This window comes from Dicentrarchus labrax, unplaced genomic scaffold (assembly GCF_905237075.1).
Source record: "Dicentrarchus labrax unplaced genomic scaffold, dlabrax2021, whole genome shotgun sequence".
NCBI lineage: Eukaryota > Metazoa > Chordata > Actinopteri > Moronidae > Dicentrarchus > Dicentrarchus labrax.
This window is the reverse complement of record NW_026136713.1, coordinates 8,992,924-9,011,110: the sequence shown is the minus strand read 5'-3', so window position 1 is coordinate 9,011,110 and position 18,187 is coordinate 8,992,924. Positions and strand designations below refer to the sequence as shown.

Genomic DNA, 18,187 nt, shown 5'->3' with positions numbered 1-18,187 from the left:
AAACTGACTGCACACCTACACTCTTTGTATATAAATCAAGGCCTGACCTTCAGAAACTATCTGTAGTGGCTGAAGGGGGTATACTTTACCGTCAGCTATGAAATATGTGGTAAATACACTCCATCTGAATACAGACCTTTAAGTTTAGATACTGGTGCTTAGTTTTGAACAACCCTTTAAAGCAGATGGTGCTTTCTATTCAAAATAATTATCCGTCAATCCACGTTTCCTCTTGTTTCCTTTATTTCCCTCCAGGATCCCTGCAGGGAGAACACCAGAGGAGGTTGTACAAGGAACTGCTGGCTAACTATAACCGACTGGAAAGACCTGTGGTCAATGACTCAGCTGCCATCCTGGTTGAGCTGGGCCTCACACTGCTGCAGATCATAGACGTGGTGAGGAAGACAGTGTGTGTGTGTGTGTGTGTGTGTGTGTGTGTGTGTGTGTGTGTGTGTGTGGTGTGGTGGTGTGTAGGCAGTATAGAATGTAAGAAGTATGGCAAGTATGTTGCTGTGCAGTATGACCAAAAAATTGTGATATCATGTATTTTTTCATATATATATATATATATATATATCATGGTATGCATGACTAGGCATTTGTATAGATTTATATTGGCTTAATCTACTATCAGGAGCACATAGAATATACAAATATTTTAATCGTGTGTACAGAATGTAAACAATTTGTATTGTGCTAACTGCAACATAAAAACAGAACTTAGAAATAAAAAAAGACAAGCCAACTCAAACCTTTCTTCCTTGTAAAAACTAAATATTTAAAAATAGTTGTATAAAGACTATAAATTGCTATCATACACTCAAAGTATTTAACAATTCAAAGAAATATTTCTCAAATGTTCTATTGTACAAGTAAACAAATGAGTTACAGCTGTTGTTTCTGCTGTGGCGGTATATGAAAAATTCATATCCTACAGGAATTGAAAACAGGGGTACCAGTGTTGCCCTGCACTAGTAGCAAGATATGAAATTTATGTTTTGTGTCGCATACAGTGTGTCGTTTAGAAACTTGAAGTGGAATTTTGCCACTGTGTTAGTGACTTGCGTAATTTACATTATAGGCATATCTGAGTGTCACATTCACACTGTAAAACACAACAATCATTGCAATTAACCACAGAAAAAACATTTCTGTAACTCTCAGTGATAATGTATGATGGATAAATGCAGAGTGAAGAATCCAATAAAAACAAAAAAAGAGAGACAATGCCTGAAAAATTGAATATTCTCACGAGGGGTCGAGTTACAATCTGAGCTTTGTGTTGGTCTCTAAAATAAGTCATGTTATGAGCAATGATAAATAAATAATAGCCAAACAGGTGCACATTCTGCAAGAGAGGCAGAGAGAGACCAACACTTTCTCTCACACACACACACACACACACACACACACACACACACACACACACACACACACACACAACACACACACAAACAAACAACAGCCCACTAACTGCAACAGACCCTTTCTTATGAGAGCTCAACTCCCACTGGCTTCCACATAAATCAAACCCTGATTCTCACTACAAACAGAGTAATATGTGCAAAGGGAAATGTGCTTTTTCAATGTCATATGTATAGCTTTGTTTGTATTTTATTGTCCATAGTTGACGTGAGCTGTTTTAATGTTTTCTGTGAGTGTGTTTCAGTCGGATGTGTGTATGTTTGAAGTGGGTATCCTTATTACACTTCCAGCAGCAACTTTGTGCTTATGGGACCGTGTTAAATGTGGGTGGAAGTAATGCAATTTGGTTGTTTGACTTCTGTTACATAAAGACCCTCTGGACAGGGACACACACAATAGTTACACCTGAGGACTTTTATACATTGTTCTTTAGTGTTCAAGGGTTGACTCTCTACCTGAAAGCATACTTGTCTGGAACCTGCATGTCTTCATTTCTCTTTTAACACTAATGTTCCATTGATTTTAAGCTTTGTCCATCAAGGGGAAGCTGGCTGAGCATAGTTGTTTCATCCAGAGATAACCAGTCATCTTGCTGCACTGAAGCAGAGTGGGGTTAAGGCTGTCAGCACAGGGGGTCGCTATAAAAAAAAAAGCAAGGTTGTCCAGCAGAAAAGTTGAACCAGGCTCAACTTTTGCTTCAATGCGACATCATCCAGCAAAGCACTGAGAAGGCCAATCAAATAAATGCAAACACACATTTCTGGTGGATAACTTTGTAGCGGGAATGTCGTATTTACACCTGACCTCAGGCCAGGATGAAAGATAAAGTTGTTGCTTCTGTGATAATTTTCTTTGTAAAAGCCTGTCTGTAAGTATTATAAACCGCTGTGCAGTGTTTTTACGCCTGATAAGCCTTTAAATGCATTAATCTGTGACTCCAACAGGCCTTCCTGGATCTTATTTCATGCTCCCCCTCTAACGTTGTTTTAAAGCTGGGCTGTTTTCTGTCTGAATCTTGCTCCTTAAGAGTACTCGCTGAGGGAGGGGTTAACATTACTTATTTACTTTCCCCATCCACATTTTCTCGAGTGTAGATAAGAGGTGTCAAACTCTCCCCGAGGGCAGCTGTCCTGACAGTGTTTTGTGTCTAAGTGAGTTTCACACCGCTGACACATTCCCAATTTCTAAAAATTAACATTCCTTCCTCTGCCCTCCAGCCCGTGACCCAGAAATCAATCCAGGTCTACTATCTTTAATGACTTTTCAGATTGTAAAAAATCTTCCCAGAGTAGCAGTTGTCCTTCAAATGAATTCTCGACTCATTAACCACAAGAGAGGACCAAAAACCTGCGAGACACACCGCAGGCTGCATGGACATTTGTCAGCCCGTCCACAGAGAGACAAAGACACTTTAGGGAAGTGTTAGTCTGTTAAATGAGTTTCATACCAACCAGATGTCTGCTCTCATTTGTCAGAGAACACAGGTATACCAGGTTTTTTTTTGTGTGAGTGTGTTCTTCCCACTGGGCCTCATGCTTTTCACAGTGGGGCAGTTTTAGGGTTGTAAGTCCTTGTTCCTGTTAGCTGTTGTTGTCTTATCTGTGTGAGGGGAGGCTAATGGAAGGGTGATGGATGTTTTATGCAGAGTCTCCAGAGCTCAAGTCAATTGGAGAAGTCACCTAATTTACAAACTGTGGTTATGTGGCCATTACGTTGTAAGAGGAGGATGGGGATGATGCATATCCCCTGAATGGTTGGGAACATTTGCTTGGGAGAAAAGTTTTATTTTTTTACTCTTCTCACCGACACTTTGAGCACGCACTAAAGCTTAGGTGGGGTTCAGTCCGGCCAGAAGTTTAGATGCTGCAAGAATATAAATTCAACCTTGCCAGAGAGCTGAAGTTCAGTAAAAAAAACATCTTCAACAGATCAGATCTTAGCAAATAGCTTTAATTCTTCCCTGTAGCCTGCAGACAAGCTAATAATTTGCTGAAAAATGTTATTAAAAAAATTAAAATATTTTTATCTAAACACTGTGAACACCTTGTGTCACTGTGGGGAATGTATTCCAATTATGTAGCAGTAGTTGATGTGCTGAGACCCCGAGGTGTGCTAGTACACTGTAATTTTACTGCCAGTGGAAACACCAGCGTTCATTCAACTCATTTATTCATCAACTTTTAAATAAACAGTGTTGACTGACTGGTGCTTATATATTTCTAGGTAAGGTTTCAGGTGTTTGTCCATACAGAAAAAGAAACACAGACACATGATAAAAGAACCACACACACAAACATATGCATGTTGAAACAGAAGATTGAAAGTCAAGAAAGAGGTGTTTGCAGGCAATTAGTCTGCCTATTATTTGGACGGTCCCCTAAAAGCTTGCATTTTGTCAGTTTAATCACTGCACTGCACTGTAACAGCATGGTAGGCTGTGAACTTTATTAATTGAATCTTAAAATAACTAATCACAAAACTAATGGAAGTAGAGAAGGGTAATGGAAACAGAGGGCAGTGCGACGCCAGAAAGAAACTACTTGTCACCCGGATGCTGGTGCGACCTTCTGACAATTGTTTTGATGTTCTCACTCACAAAAAAAAAAATGTTTTTACAGGTAAAACATGATACTACATGTAGGCTGATATATGAGTGTAGTGTAAGAGTGTCTGCTCTGCAGTGGTGGAAAAAAGTTTAGTACCAATACAACAGTGTAGCAACTGTCTATTACAAGTAAAATGCATTGCATTCAAATGTTTACTTGAGTAGAAGTGCAAAAGTATTACCAGAAAAATTACTTGACATTATGCATGATGATCAATTTTCAGAATTATATATACATATATATATATATATATATATATATATATATATACAACACACATACATATCATATAATGTAATTATAATTATTGATGTTTCCCTCTGAAATTCAGTGAAGTAGAAATATAAAGTAGCATAAAGTAGAAATAGGTGAGTAAAGTTTGTGTGGATACATTTTATACAAGAGCTCTATTTTAATCATTTCAACAAATTGCAAACACACACACAGAAACAAACCCCTAGGGGATTCGAAATCTATGAAACTAAGTAAGTAATTACTTATTATTAATATTAACGTTTAATGATAATAATGTTTTATAATCTGGATATTGTCTCACTGAGATTAAACATCCATTTTACAGGAATGTCCTGGATAGCCCATCAGCCGCATATAGAACATACAACACAGAATAGGCCCGGGTAGTAAAAAAAAAATAATAGTAATATGTATCAGCAATAGACCAACCAATAGTCCATCAACAGTAATAACAAAATGATTCAATAGAATATTGATCACTTTCACTTAAATACATTAAATTCAAACTGCCATGAAAGCACATAAGAAATACGCCCTGGTTCATAAACATCATATCCCTTGATAATGGAGCATGCTATGAGTGAATCACTATAGTAACTTCCACTGTGGAATACGCAACATGTCATTAGTCACAAACTACATTTGGTACATCTCAAGAAACAATCCACAGGCAGTTGATGATGGAGAGGTTCTCAGCTACAATATGACAAAACATTAACATTGAAACTGTTATGTTGTGCTGTGATAAATAAAGTAATTCATTCTGCCCAAACATATAAGCTACAAATCATATAATTCAGATTTACTGTAAAATTTAAATGAAAAGAATTGGTAAATTGTTGCTTTTATATTTTTTAATTGCTGAGGATACTTGGATGATACATCTAAGATCAATATTTGTGATCATTAGTGTTTGTTATAGTTAATATAATGAAATAAACAGACTAATTGTTCATTGTGCATCGGCTCACCAAGAAAATAATCTCTCTGCAAGTTTGTTTTGTGACTTTTTTTTTTCTCTGAGTATGATTTCATTTGTCACATTGTTTTTTTATTGGAGCCAGCATTGACATTTTACAGTTCATTGCCATTGTTTAAATCCACTAGGACCTACTGTATTGTAGTTGTTTTAAAGGGTTGTGTATTTGTTAGTTGACTCCACTGTGTAACCATTTAACAGAACTACGCTTGGTTACATAAGACTACAAAGTACAAAGTTGTACAAAGTTTGCCTGGTTTGTTCTTCTTTGCATATGCAAAACAAATGCAGTGACTTGCTGATGACAAAGCCCCTTTTCCACTCTATTAAATATGGATTGTCCTATTCCCTCTTTTCCTCTTCTTCTTCTTTCTTTTTCTGTCCTCAGGATGAGAAGAACCAAGTGCTCATGACCAACGCCTGGCTGCAGCTGGTGAGTAAAAGTTTGAGACGGGCATGTCATTATCAACTTAATGTGCTTTAATTATATTTATGATTGTATTACACAGTTATCTTCTCAAGACACTGTGACTGTGTTTCTCAAATTACTAACCCCACTACATTAAGTCCTTGTTGATGATATTAGAATTTAACCATTCAAATTCACAGTTATTATTTAATGGGTGGATTAATTCTTTGTACTTGCTCACAGTCTAAAATCAATATTTATGTAGTATAGTATAGTATAGTATATTTTAGTATAACATAGTATAAAATAGTATAGTTTAGTATAGTATCATAGTATAGTATAGTATGGTATATTATATTTTAGTATAGTATAGTATGGCATAGTATAGTTTAGTATGGTATAATAGTATAGTATAGTATAGAATAGTATAGCATAGCATAGTATAGTATAGTATAGTATTGTATAGTTTAGTATGGTATAATAGTATTGCATAGTATAGTATGGTTTAATATGGTATAGTATAGTATAGTATAGTATAGTATAGCATAGTATAGTATAGTATAGTATAGTTTAGTATGATATAATAGTATAGCATAGTATAGTATAGTTTAATATGGTTTAGTAAGGTATAACAGTATAGTATAGTATGGTATATTATAGTTTAGCATAGTATAGCATAGTATAGTATAGTATAGTATAGTATAGTATAGTTTAGTATGGTATATTAAAGTATAGCATGGTATATTATATTTTAGTATAGTATAGTATATTTTAGTATAACATAGTATAAAATAATATAGTATAGTATAGTTTAGTACAGTATATATATTTAAGTATAGAATAGTATAGTATAGTTTAGTATAGTATATATATTTTAGTATAGCATATTATAGTATAGTTAAAATAGTACAGTATAGTATAGTATAGCATAGTATAGTATAGTTTAGTATAGTATTTATATTTTAGTATAGCATAGTATAGTATAGTTTAGTATTGTAAAAATAGTTTAGTATAGTATAGTTTAGAATAGTATAATATAGTATAGTACAGCATAGTAAAGTATAATATTAGTTTCAGCTCATTCATTTGTGTATTTTAAGCTATTTCCAGAGCTTAGAGCTTCATATAACACTCTTTGTTATAAACATTATCCTTAATACTGGAACCCAGCCACCAGTTGTTGCTGATGCTTTTGTGTGTGTATGTTCAATACTGGCATCAGCATACTCAAGAATACATCATTTCAGGCAGATTGTCAAGCAGAAGTGCGACAAGGGGAGAAGGAAGAAGAGGGAGGAAGAGTGAAGCATATTTAAGTGGCAGTCAGCTTGATTGGTAATGCACTTAATGCCAAGAAAAAAATCCACACACAGATTCATAGCCTCCAGCCAAATTAGTCTGTGCAACAGTTATACGCTTTTCAAGTAGGACACAGATTGCTTGGTGCTGACTGTTAAGCACAACAGAAATCTTGACTTGATGCTTTGGGAAGTAGACACGTTTTCAAGACAAGAACCATCTTGTGCTCATTAACCACTGATGTTGCTGTTTTAAGATGTTTCTGTCAAGGTTTCAAATGAAAGCCCTACCTGTGCATGGGCTTCACAGCAGCTGTTTTACACTGAATTTAGCTAGTTTGCAGAAAATGGTTATCGGCTGTTTGAAGCTATCAGATATGCCTGCATTATTAGAAACATGTTTACAGGAATAACCTTTTCTTTCCATGCTTCATAACTTCAGAACTGCTGTTTAATTTTGAAAACAGTCATTATTTTATTCCTCCATTTTATTTCCTTCCCAGCAAAATACAGCCCCTCGTTTTTCTATTGAATGTGCCATTTTCTTGTAAAGTTCAATTCGATTAGTTCAACAAGCCATTGGACATTACGGGTTTTTTAGAGCATGAGAGTTATTGCACCCATTTAAAAAAATAATCTCACAGTCTTAAGCAAAGATCTCTCCCTCCATCTGTCTCAGTACTGGACAGACATCTACCTGAGCTGGAATCCAGAAAACTACCCCGGTGTCCAGAACCTTCGATTCCCTTCAGACCAGATCTGGACCCCTGACATCCTCCTTTACAACAGGTCAGAGCTGCTTTCTCCTGCACATCACCACTTTCCTTAAAGCAGCTATAACAGATGACAATGTGAAAAACATTTTTCAGTGTAAAAGGGGTCGAACCTACAAAGAAATATCTCCTGAACCTGAACCCCTTCGATTAAAAGCGCTTCATTGCAAGTTTCTGTTCATTGTTTATGTGCACAAAAACAGAACTAAAAGAGAGTCAATATTGCATTTAATATTGTACTTACATTCACCAGGTTGCCAAAACATATGATAATACATTCAACTCCAAATAAAAGATAATGTTGCTCTGTAGCTACTGGATGCACTGGAAGGCAACTGTTTGGTAACAGGTTCACCATATCAACTTAAAAAGTGACGATATGTCAATGCTGTGTTCACAACTCGTTGACCGTATTCTTTTCTTTTAAAATGTTGTCCTCTTTTTTGAGTTTAGTATAATTTCTTTGTTTTTCTTGCTGTCAAAAATAGTCATTTTCAGTCCCCTGAAGCAGATAAACACGCCTGTCAGAGAGAGCATGTTTTCATACTATTATTATTTTTGGTAAAATGTGGTGGAGTGATTGAAATATCAGTCTAATCCTTCTGATACAGCACTGTTTTATTAAATTCTGTCTTTGATCTCCACAAACCAAAGCAGTATCAGCGTTACTTTAAGCCAATGTGATAGAAAATCACACCCAATCAAACACAAAACCCCAGTGACACTGGCGGACAAAGTTCATCCAGTGAACAGGAGGAGAGGGATTATTAAGGAGCAAAGAAGTGTATAAAGAGAGCCACCAATTTGACAATTATTTTTGGTTTATTGGAATTTATTAAATTAACATGTGGGAAGTGATTTTATACTCCTTCATCATCTACCATTGACAGAATCTTAACAGTCTCAATTCAAATGGTCAATCTTCTTAAAATGCAGTATTGTGGCTGTTCTCCTTGGGGATTTGATTTGGACTTGTTTGTTAACAATAAAAATACTAATGTCTTAACCCTTACATACTGTTCGGGTGAAAATTGACCTGTTTTAACATTTGACAGCAGTAAAAATACGCTACATGTCATTCTTTTAACCTGAAATTTGATGACTTTTCCTAAAGTGACCCAAAATACACAAAAATGAAAATATTTTAAAATGTTATACTTTTGCACAGGTGCTACAAATTTTTGTACATTGATGCTGTTCCGGGTCAAATTTGACATGACCCCTGCTGGTCTTGTGGGGCCATGGGGGAACCTCGAAACAGTGCAATAGTAAAACAGCATAGGAGTGGTCATACATGGTGCACATAAGAAACAAAGGTCATACAGAGGTCAGAGGGTGTCTTGACACAGAGACATGCAGCTGCAGCTGCATCTGCAGCTGTACCTGCATCTGCAATGTAACATAGTTAAATAAAGATTAAATTAAATAGACAAATTAGAATCAAATCAATGTGTGTGTGCGTGTGTGTGTGTGTGTGTGTGTGTGTGTGTGTGTGTGTGTGTGCGTGTGTGTATGCACAAAGGGACAAAAGAGAAGGAGATGCAACCTCTGCTCTCCAAAAAAGGACTGCAAAACAGGGACAACCTGCAGCAAATGTGGGAAGCACTTTTGCAAGTCCCACACACGCAAAGTTTCCTACTACTGCATTGAATGCACTGACTAGTTTGCAACAAACATGTTTTATGTGTTGTGTTTTGAATCTTAGTGTTAAATTACTATTGATAATTGTTGTTAATATAATGATATTGCTGTAAGGACAGTGTCCAATGGTTGCGATAGTTATGTGGTTTTGGTATTATAACAGTTCCAGAATGTTCTTGCCATTTTCGCTATTAATAAAATATATTTAAATCATTATGGCTGTTATGTTTTCATGTCTTAGGTAAAACAGGACATGACATAGTGTGATTTGTGAGGTGTTTCTTTCTCCAAAAACAAGTGGTCTAGGACCTAAAAAATACACTCTCATGCTATCTAAAATCATAAATTAAGGATTAATAATGAATTTATTAATGTAAGATATGCTATTTACATATTCTAAACAGATCTGTAGTTCAAAATATGGTATAGACACTTTTTATGAGGACTTTCTTGGCATTGGATATGGACAGTTTGTAAGGGAATGACAGCTGATAAAGAGCAATTGATATCACTACATCATTACAAAAATGTCTGAAATTGCAGTTTTTTTAAGAATTAACAAAATATTAGGGACTGAGGTCAAATAAATTAATAATGAATTAGGTTGAGTGAGCTCATTGCATTTTCTGTTTCAGGTCAGGCTGGTGCAGTTTGCTTATTCACTGTTCTACACACTTCAAGGCTTTCTCAAGTCAATTAGAAATGTAGGCCAGTTGTTTTTCTCCATAACAACTAATTGCATTGCGTTTGCATGCTTGAGTGAGAGGCGCATGACCAGGACTGAGACTGAGAAAGATGAAGAGAGGGATAGATTCAGTCACAAAGAGGAAAACAAAAACAGATACAATGTGTGGAGACTATTGTAAAACTGAAGGTTTTGATGGTTTAAACACATAAAGTGAGACAGACACTTAATTGGTCTTCACTGATGTTACTGAGTGGATGGAGAGATATGTCCATATTTCCCCCCATTACACACACGTACGTCACAGTGAACACAAGGACAAAACAAAGGTTTGGGCGTATTAACCCAAATTTTAAAAGCTCAGCTTTTAGACCTGCCGGATTACCCATCCTAATCTCCCTGCTCTCACCCCTCTCTTTCCCCATCTCTGCCTTTTACCCTCTGTCTCCACTCCTTCCTAACTCCCTCCATCATCCACCCCACCTTACCATCTCTCGCCTCATCTCATTCTATTTGTGTCTCCCTCGTCTCTCTTTCATAACTCACTGTCTCACTATAATTCACTCTATTCAATCAACTCTTTCTCTCCATATTTTATCGTTTCCAGCCTTCACTGACTCCTCTTTATAAATCATCCCATCTACCTGTGTCTGTCTGTCAAGGTGTCAGCACATAAATGTCCCCCATGTCTCACAGTCTACCTGTTTATGTCTCACCAGTTTTCTCGGATGCCTTCTCTAGTGCTGCGTTCATCTGCAACCTGCTCAATTTGTTATTTTTTTCCCCCTAATAAAATACATTTAGATATTACTGATTCTTTTATCTAAATATATATTGGGGGAAATGTGTTGCTATTTAGCACAAAGCAACATGGAAATGCCATTATTTTACATGTGTTAAGTCAAATACTGGACACATTTTTGTTGAATTTGTTTCTCAAAAATCAGAGGATCACCAAGGTTATTACAGTTTATCCTCAGGGGAAACATGAATATCTGTGCAACATTTTGTGCGAGTCTGTCAAGCAGATTTTGCAATATTTCCAAGCAGCAAGTTAATGAAGCCAACATGGAACTAACAAAAGTAAAAAAAAAAAAAACACGTACATGTTTTTTTTTTTTTTTTTTTTTTTTTTTTTTTTTTTTTTTTTTTTTTTTTTTTTTTTTTTTTTTTTTTTTTTTTTTTTTTTTTTTTTTTTTTTTTTTTTTTTTTTTAAAAATTTCTCGTAGCCGCTGTCTGGCTACAGAAGTGATCAATCTCCGTAAGGCCCCATATTAAAATGCACAACAGAAACATGTTTACAACATAGTACAAAAAAAGGTTTTGGTTTCTATAGCTAAATTCCCCATTCATGACGACTGTATGGCAGGTGAAATCTTATATAACTAACCCGTTTATTATATTAAGGCTTAAATATATGCATAATGCAGGGCATGGCACGCCTTAGCTCTACCCACACTCCACGTATTTGCCCATTTTCGGATTAGGCGGAGTCAAGACTTCCAAGATGGCGACGGCCAAAGCCACCACCCTTTTTTTTTTTAAATTATACAGTCTATATTTCACTGGATAAATTAATAATATGTTCTCCTTGAGGAAATGTCAGGGGATCACCAAAGTCATTATTGTAGACTGTGAATATTTGTACCAAATTTCATGGCAATGCACCAAATGTGATTGAGATATTTTTGACCAACATTGCCATCAACGTCATCATTGACTTTTTAAATATTTAACCACACCTCTTCTCCAACCTAACCAAGTGCTCTGAGTTGCCTAAACATAACCATAAAACATGAATAATTTTAATATACATGTTTCTTCTCTGTTCTATATGAAGGTACGTTTTAGAAGATGAAGTTGAAAAGAGACTTGTTGAAAACAGCCATGTCTGCTTGGGTAATTGAAAAAAAACAGTGCTGAATTGGCTCATTTTCAGCCTGAGACTATTGCTTACCTCACTAAAGGAGGAAAAGAGGAACGGTAAAGTGAAGCTGAGGGGGAAGATTCAGTTTACAGCCAAGCCAGAAGGTTTACATGCCCCCTGAGGAGAGATGAAAATTTACAGTTTTCAGCAATAATATGGATCGCTGCTAGAAGCACACACACATGCACACCTAACTAATTACACTGCACACCTCTAAACTCTCATTTCACTAATACAGAGTAAATATCTGTGTGCACACACATACACTAAAAGGTACAAACAGACACACTCTCAAACACAGCAGCCCACCACATACACACACATAACACTCTGTCACACAATTGCAGACAGTAATGGCGCAACACACTCCATTACACAGTGGGCCATCAGTGTGCAGCCAATAACACGCTAGTCTTACTGTGTTGAATAGCAGATGCATACAGGCTTATTAGCTTGCTGCTCAGATGAGAGCTCACCATAAATCCATTCATTCATTTCTATTGTTTTAATATGAAGTTAATGGTGTTTATGAGTGCTGAGGTCAGATGCCATCTCAATATGTGATGTGTTCAAAGAAGAGTGACATGAAAACAAAACAGATGTTGTCTGTGACGAGTCATTCAGCTCATATTATCCCAGTGTGAAATCTCTCATCGCTCTCATATTGCTTTTCATATTATTTTCAGATCATTGTGCTCACACTGACTCACACTGTGTCACAGTGACGTTTCACGCATGGATGATCTATACTGCGAGTCATGGATTCACCATTCAGACCATATCCATGCATACTGCCTCTGGAAAATGTTTTGTTATTCACCATATTTGCAAATGTTTTTTTTACTGTGACTGACAGCTGACATCCTTTTAAAATTGAAAATTAGAATCAAAGACTATATGTCCAGTGGCTGTCAGCATGGCTTTGAATAATTATTAACACTTAAAGGTCCAGTGTGTGACATTTAGGAGGATCTACTGGCAGAAATGGAATATAACATCAATAGCTATGTATTCATTAGTATATAATCACCTGAAAATAGGTGTTTTTGTTTTTTTTTTTTTTTTTTGGTTTTTGTTTTTGTTTTTGGTTTTTTTTTTTTTTTTTTTTTTTTAGGCCTTTTTTTTTTTTTTTATAACCTCCTCCCCCCTTCTTTTTCCCCGGTTGTTTAATAAGGGGGGGGGGTTTTTTTTTTTTTTTTTTTTTTTTTTCCCCCCCTGTTTCCCCCAAAATATTACACCCTGCCTTTTAATCAGAGAGAGAAATTGTATATTTTAATATATAGATAATATAAATAATGTTATAAGATTCTAGACCTCTCTATTAAAAGCGTCCTGAATAAAAAAAAAAAAAAAAAAAAAAAAAAAAAAAAAAAAAAAAAAAAAAAAAAAAAAAATTTTTTTTTTTTTAATTTTGGAAATAAAGGGTAGGGGGGGAAAAAAAAAAAAAAAAAAAAAAAAAAAAAACAAAAAAAAAAAAAAAAAAAAAAAAAAAAAAAAAAAAAAAAAAAAGCAAAAAAAAATGCATATAAAAAATGTATAAAATGTATAAATAAGCGGTATAATTGTTGTGCAAAGTAAAAATATAAGGTGCAGTGAACAGATTATATAAAAACATATAAGGTGCTTGGATGCTGTATTGTTATGACCAGAGTTTTAGCTGTTATTGTACAGTGTGATGGCATGTGGCAGGACAGATATCCTGTATCTTTCCCTTCGACAGCAGAGCTGGAGCAGCCTGTGAGAGAAGGTGCTCCGCACCGAAGATGACTTCTGTTATGAATTGGCGCAATACAAATAAAAATGAATTGAATTGAATTGAATTGAATATTCAAAAGATTATGACAAAAGGCCAAATGTATGTCGCCTCTGAGACCAAGATTCATGTTACGGTGAAGCTCCTCCACTTCATTGATGAGAACCAGCTGTATGTTGGCTCCGTTTTGTCTGCTATAACAGCCTGTATGCATGTGCATATGCCTGTTGTTGTGTGTGTCAAGCTAGTACAAATGTGTGTGTGTGTGTGTGTGTGTGTGTGTGTGTGTGTGTGTGTGTGTGTGTGTGTGTGTGTGTGTGTGTGTGTGTGTGTGTGTGTGTGTGTGTGTGTGTGAGTGAGTGAGTGATTGTGTATTTATAAAGAATATCCAGATCTAAAACAGCTATGTAAGCCACTGACCTCCTCTCTCATTAGAGGTAAAAGTCAATGGTCTCCCTAGACTGGGGATCGATGAGGCACATGAAGGACGTCCAACTGAGGTTAACCACAGACAGAATCCTAATTCTGCCAGCAGGGAAGGTAGATGTACAACACAGACAGAGCATTGTGACAGGCCATGAAGATAAAAGGGAAATTAATCGAATAAATGGATAGTTGGAGGGATTTTTTTTTTTTTTTTTTTTTTTTTTTAGGCAGATTGATGGTTGGATGAATGGACAGATGGACGGATTTGATGACTTTTCTGTGATCACATTAATGAACAAACACTCGGGGAATAAAAGAAAATGTGCATTGTCTTTAGGACTGATGAAGTGCAGTTTGGTTTGAAAACAGTAAAAACATTTTTCTGTGATATTTCTGTAAAAGCAGCAGAAGCAGCCTGAATTGGAAACAAATTAGTGAGCTGACAAGCATGATTAACAAGTGTGTATGTGTACAAAGATGCACTAGAGTGCAGTTTGAGGGTGTCAATAGATATTATTCTTACTTGAGAAGGTGAGCACTCAGGAGCCAAAAAGACATTTGCCTGTCTGATGACATCTAAACGCCTCACTGCTAATCAACAATAATGATACTTTAATTAGTAACATAATCTTGATTAAAATGGTGAAGTAGTTCACAAACAAAAGGAAAATAAGCAAATAATTACCCCAAGCCCTCTGGTTCCTCTTGAAGATGACAAAAATATTTCTAAGTAATCTATTCATCATGGGTGATGTATACACGCTTTATAGGAATAAACATCCTTCTGTAAATTGGAACTATACATACTTCCTCCCTGCAGCTTCTTTGACCACCTAGTTAACCACAGAACCTTAAGGCTGTCAAACAGAGTGCCTATTGTCAGGAACCCCTGAGGCTGTGTAGCCGAACGCTATATTCCTGCAATATGACATAATGTACATGGATGGATAGGCCTTTGCTTAATGCAGTCCGAGTAGGCGCTGACCGCATGTAGCTCTCAGCTGAGTGTGCATAAAAGCTTCAAGAAATGTTTGCAAAGAAATAACGTCAAAGCTAAAAGAAAAAAAAAAAGGTTATTCCGTAGTTTTCGTTGCTCTTTCAGCCTGTGCAACCTGATGCAAGACATCAACAATGCTATAAGTCAAATCATGACTTTAAATGTACATAATGTTGTTATATTACATTATTTCTAAGTCTGGCATTGAGATCTCGCATCAAGAAAATATTTGATTCTACATATTTTTAACAGTATATGATAATTTATTCCACTCTGCATGGCTCTCTTTCTGCCTCACTTACTTGGCTTTCTTCATTTTGTCATTGGTGTGTGTTTGTGTTGGTGTGTGAGGACATCAGCAGGTGTTGAGTGAGTGAGAGGAAATCTTGGTGACTCATGTCCCATGGTGCAAGAACCTGTCACTGCCACCATTGTCATTGTCAATCTGTTTCCACCTTGCCCCGCTCTCACATGTCCACAGTTCTCTTTCACCAGAGTCTCCTGTGTGTGTGTGTGTGTGTGTGTGTGTGTGTGTGTGTGTGTGTGTGTGTGTGTGTGTGTGTGAGAGAGAGGGTGGGTTGTAAAAAAACGACCACTTCCCATTCTCCCAGGGCTATCACTTGTCTAGCTGAATGCATATTCAATCATTAAAATATGCACATTACAAAAAGTTAATTATTCCAAAGAATTTTGTTTCAAAATCTTAAAATAATTTATCTTAATGGTAATGAAAAAAAACTATCTACATGGGAGCACTGGAAACACAGTGAAAGGGGAAATTGCAGGGGGCGGCCTCGGCCCTGACACCGACTCTGCTCACTGCTGACTACTCCTTAGGTTTGTTGGAGGTTGTCCTGTATTGCAGAAAGAGCTTGTTTTGGAAAGGAAAGTTAGATGGACTTATTATTAGTAACCAACCACTACTGCTAATTGTAGCTGCCATTAGCTAGTTATCTCAGTTAGATGTGCAGCGCTCCAAGCTCCCTGTCTGGGTTGAGCCAGCTAAGCTAATAGGACCACCAGCTGCACGGATAACTGAGCTCACGAGCTAACAGCGGCTACAGTTAGCAGCATTTAGTGGTTACTTCATCAACAAGTAAATAAGATATCTGACCCAGTTTCACCAAAATCAAAAAAGTAAAGATTTAGAGGATTTAGAGTCACTTATTACTGTTTTTGTACAGAAAAGTACATTTTTGTACTACTTTTCAAGAAACTTACTTATAGTGCTCCATCATCACGTTGAGCACAACGGTAAGAGGATGAAGTGCTGGCCCTTGGTTGGCTTCCTGAACTTGACCAATCAGAAGAAAATTGGCTTTTAGGGAGAGGAGCCATAAAGCGACAGGAGATAAAAAAGCTTTTTTCAGATTGAAGTTGAACTGAGGGGCTTCATAAAGGGCCAGTATGATAAATAGGACGTTTTTGAACTGTGAATCATGCAAAGCTACTCTAGAGTCCCAGAATGAAAAGAAAGCTGGAAGTGAACATACTAGGTCCCCTTTAATTGTTTTGTATTGTTCTGTACATTTCTCCATTTCTACACATACACAACTTTTTCAGAATGTACTCTCCAATATACACACACAGTCCAGGACCTGTCCTGCTGTGATGTATGTAAGTACTGATTGCGGGAAAGCGCACACCTTTAGATAAACTGAGGGCAAAAGCTTGAATAATTTATTGCAGAGCTCTGCCTTGGCCAACCCACACATCTCTTCCACAGCACCTGGAGCCACAGCTGATAGCAACACCCACACACAGAGAAGAGAAATAAATTACAACACTTAACACCCCGGAAAAAGGTAAATCATTCAATTTGAGCAAAGGCAGAGCACAAATAAAACGGGTTCATCCACAAATTTTGAGACGCACGCCATGTTCTTTTGTCAGGGCTGAATGAGGCTCCAGGATGTTTCAGACACACTGATGTTATCTCTCTCACTGGGGATTTTATTGTGTGTGTGTTGATTTGTGTGTGCATGTATAGGTGTATTGTGTGTGCCTTTGTACTGAATATGTATATAGAATTCAATGTGTGGGTTTAAGCTTAAGTTGGTGTGCACTGTGAAGTTGAAAGGGACTTTTCTTTCATTCACAGTGTACTGTTGGTCACACATTAATCACCTACAGCAACCTGGGGAGGATATGATTAACTTTAAAATGTGATCGTACTTATAGCAATAATATGAATGGGTGAATGGATGAAAGACTGCTGATTAGCTGCAATTTTTAATTGTATGTCATTTTCACAATGTTCAATGAGATTCTTTCTCCTACCTAAAACTACCTCATCTTTAGATGTTTAGACAACTTTAAGTTCAGTCAGCCAACTCACGTTTGGAATGTTTATTAAGCAGTATAGCATATTTAGATTTTGGCGTCTAGGCTCCGACCTCATCACTCCCCGCAGTTATGTTTACATAGAGATATTGGGGAGTGATGAGCAAATACCTTAACCCCCAGTCGGAGCCTACAGGTGGATGCTGGGGTGGTGGTGGGGCTTACACCGCAGCAGGCAGCAATATGGATGCAGGGCAGCAGCGGCATTGACAGAGCAGAGAGAGAGCTGGGAAATTGTGCAGTTTAAATAGACCGCCAGATTTGAAGGGTGTGCTTGGTTATTGATTATGGAATAAGGCATGTCATGTGTGTAATCAGCGCAGCTCGAGTTGACTGCCTGAACTAGCTCGCAGGCTTCGCTCTGCTTGTTTACTTTTATTAGTTTTTGGACAAAAATGTAGTTACAAATTATTTTGTTGGTTTTAATTCACGTTTCCTAAATGTTTGAGGCATGATTTTGCGTGTGACTGTCTTATGGAGGTTTTTATTCAGTTATATCCTTAGGGGCTGTCAACAAGTAAGAAATCTACTGTGAGTAAACACGTCTTCTGAGTGGAACAACTGAGAGATAATATAAAATCCACTGTCTGGCTGATGTAAATAGATAAAGAGAAACTAGTTATGTAACCATAAATGGGGGCATGTAAATCCAGATGAATTTTAACTGAGA

At 36.6% G+C, this 18,187-nt stretch overlaps 1 pseudogene; it reads left to right on the top strand.

The window, feature by feature from the left end:
* The window catches only part of LOC127374998 (neuronal acetylcholine receptor subunit alpha-7-like), a 39,257-nt pseudogene that overhangs the window by 13,040 nt on the left and 8,030 nt on the right, over positions 1–18,187 (top strand).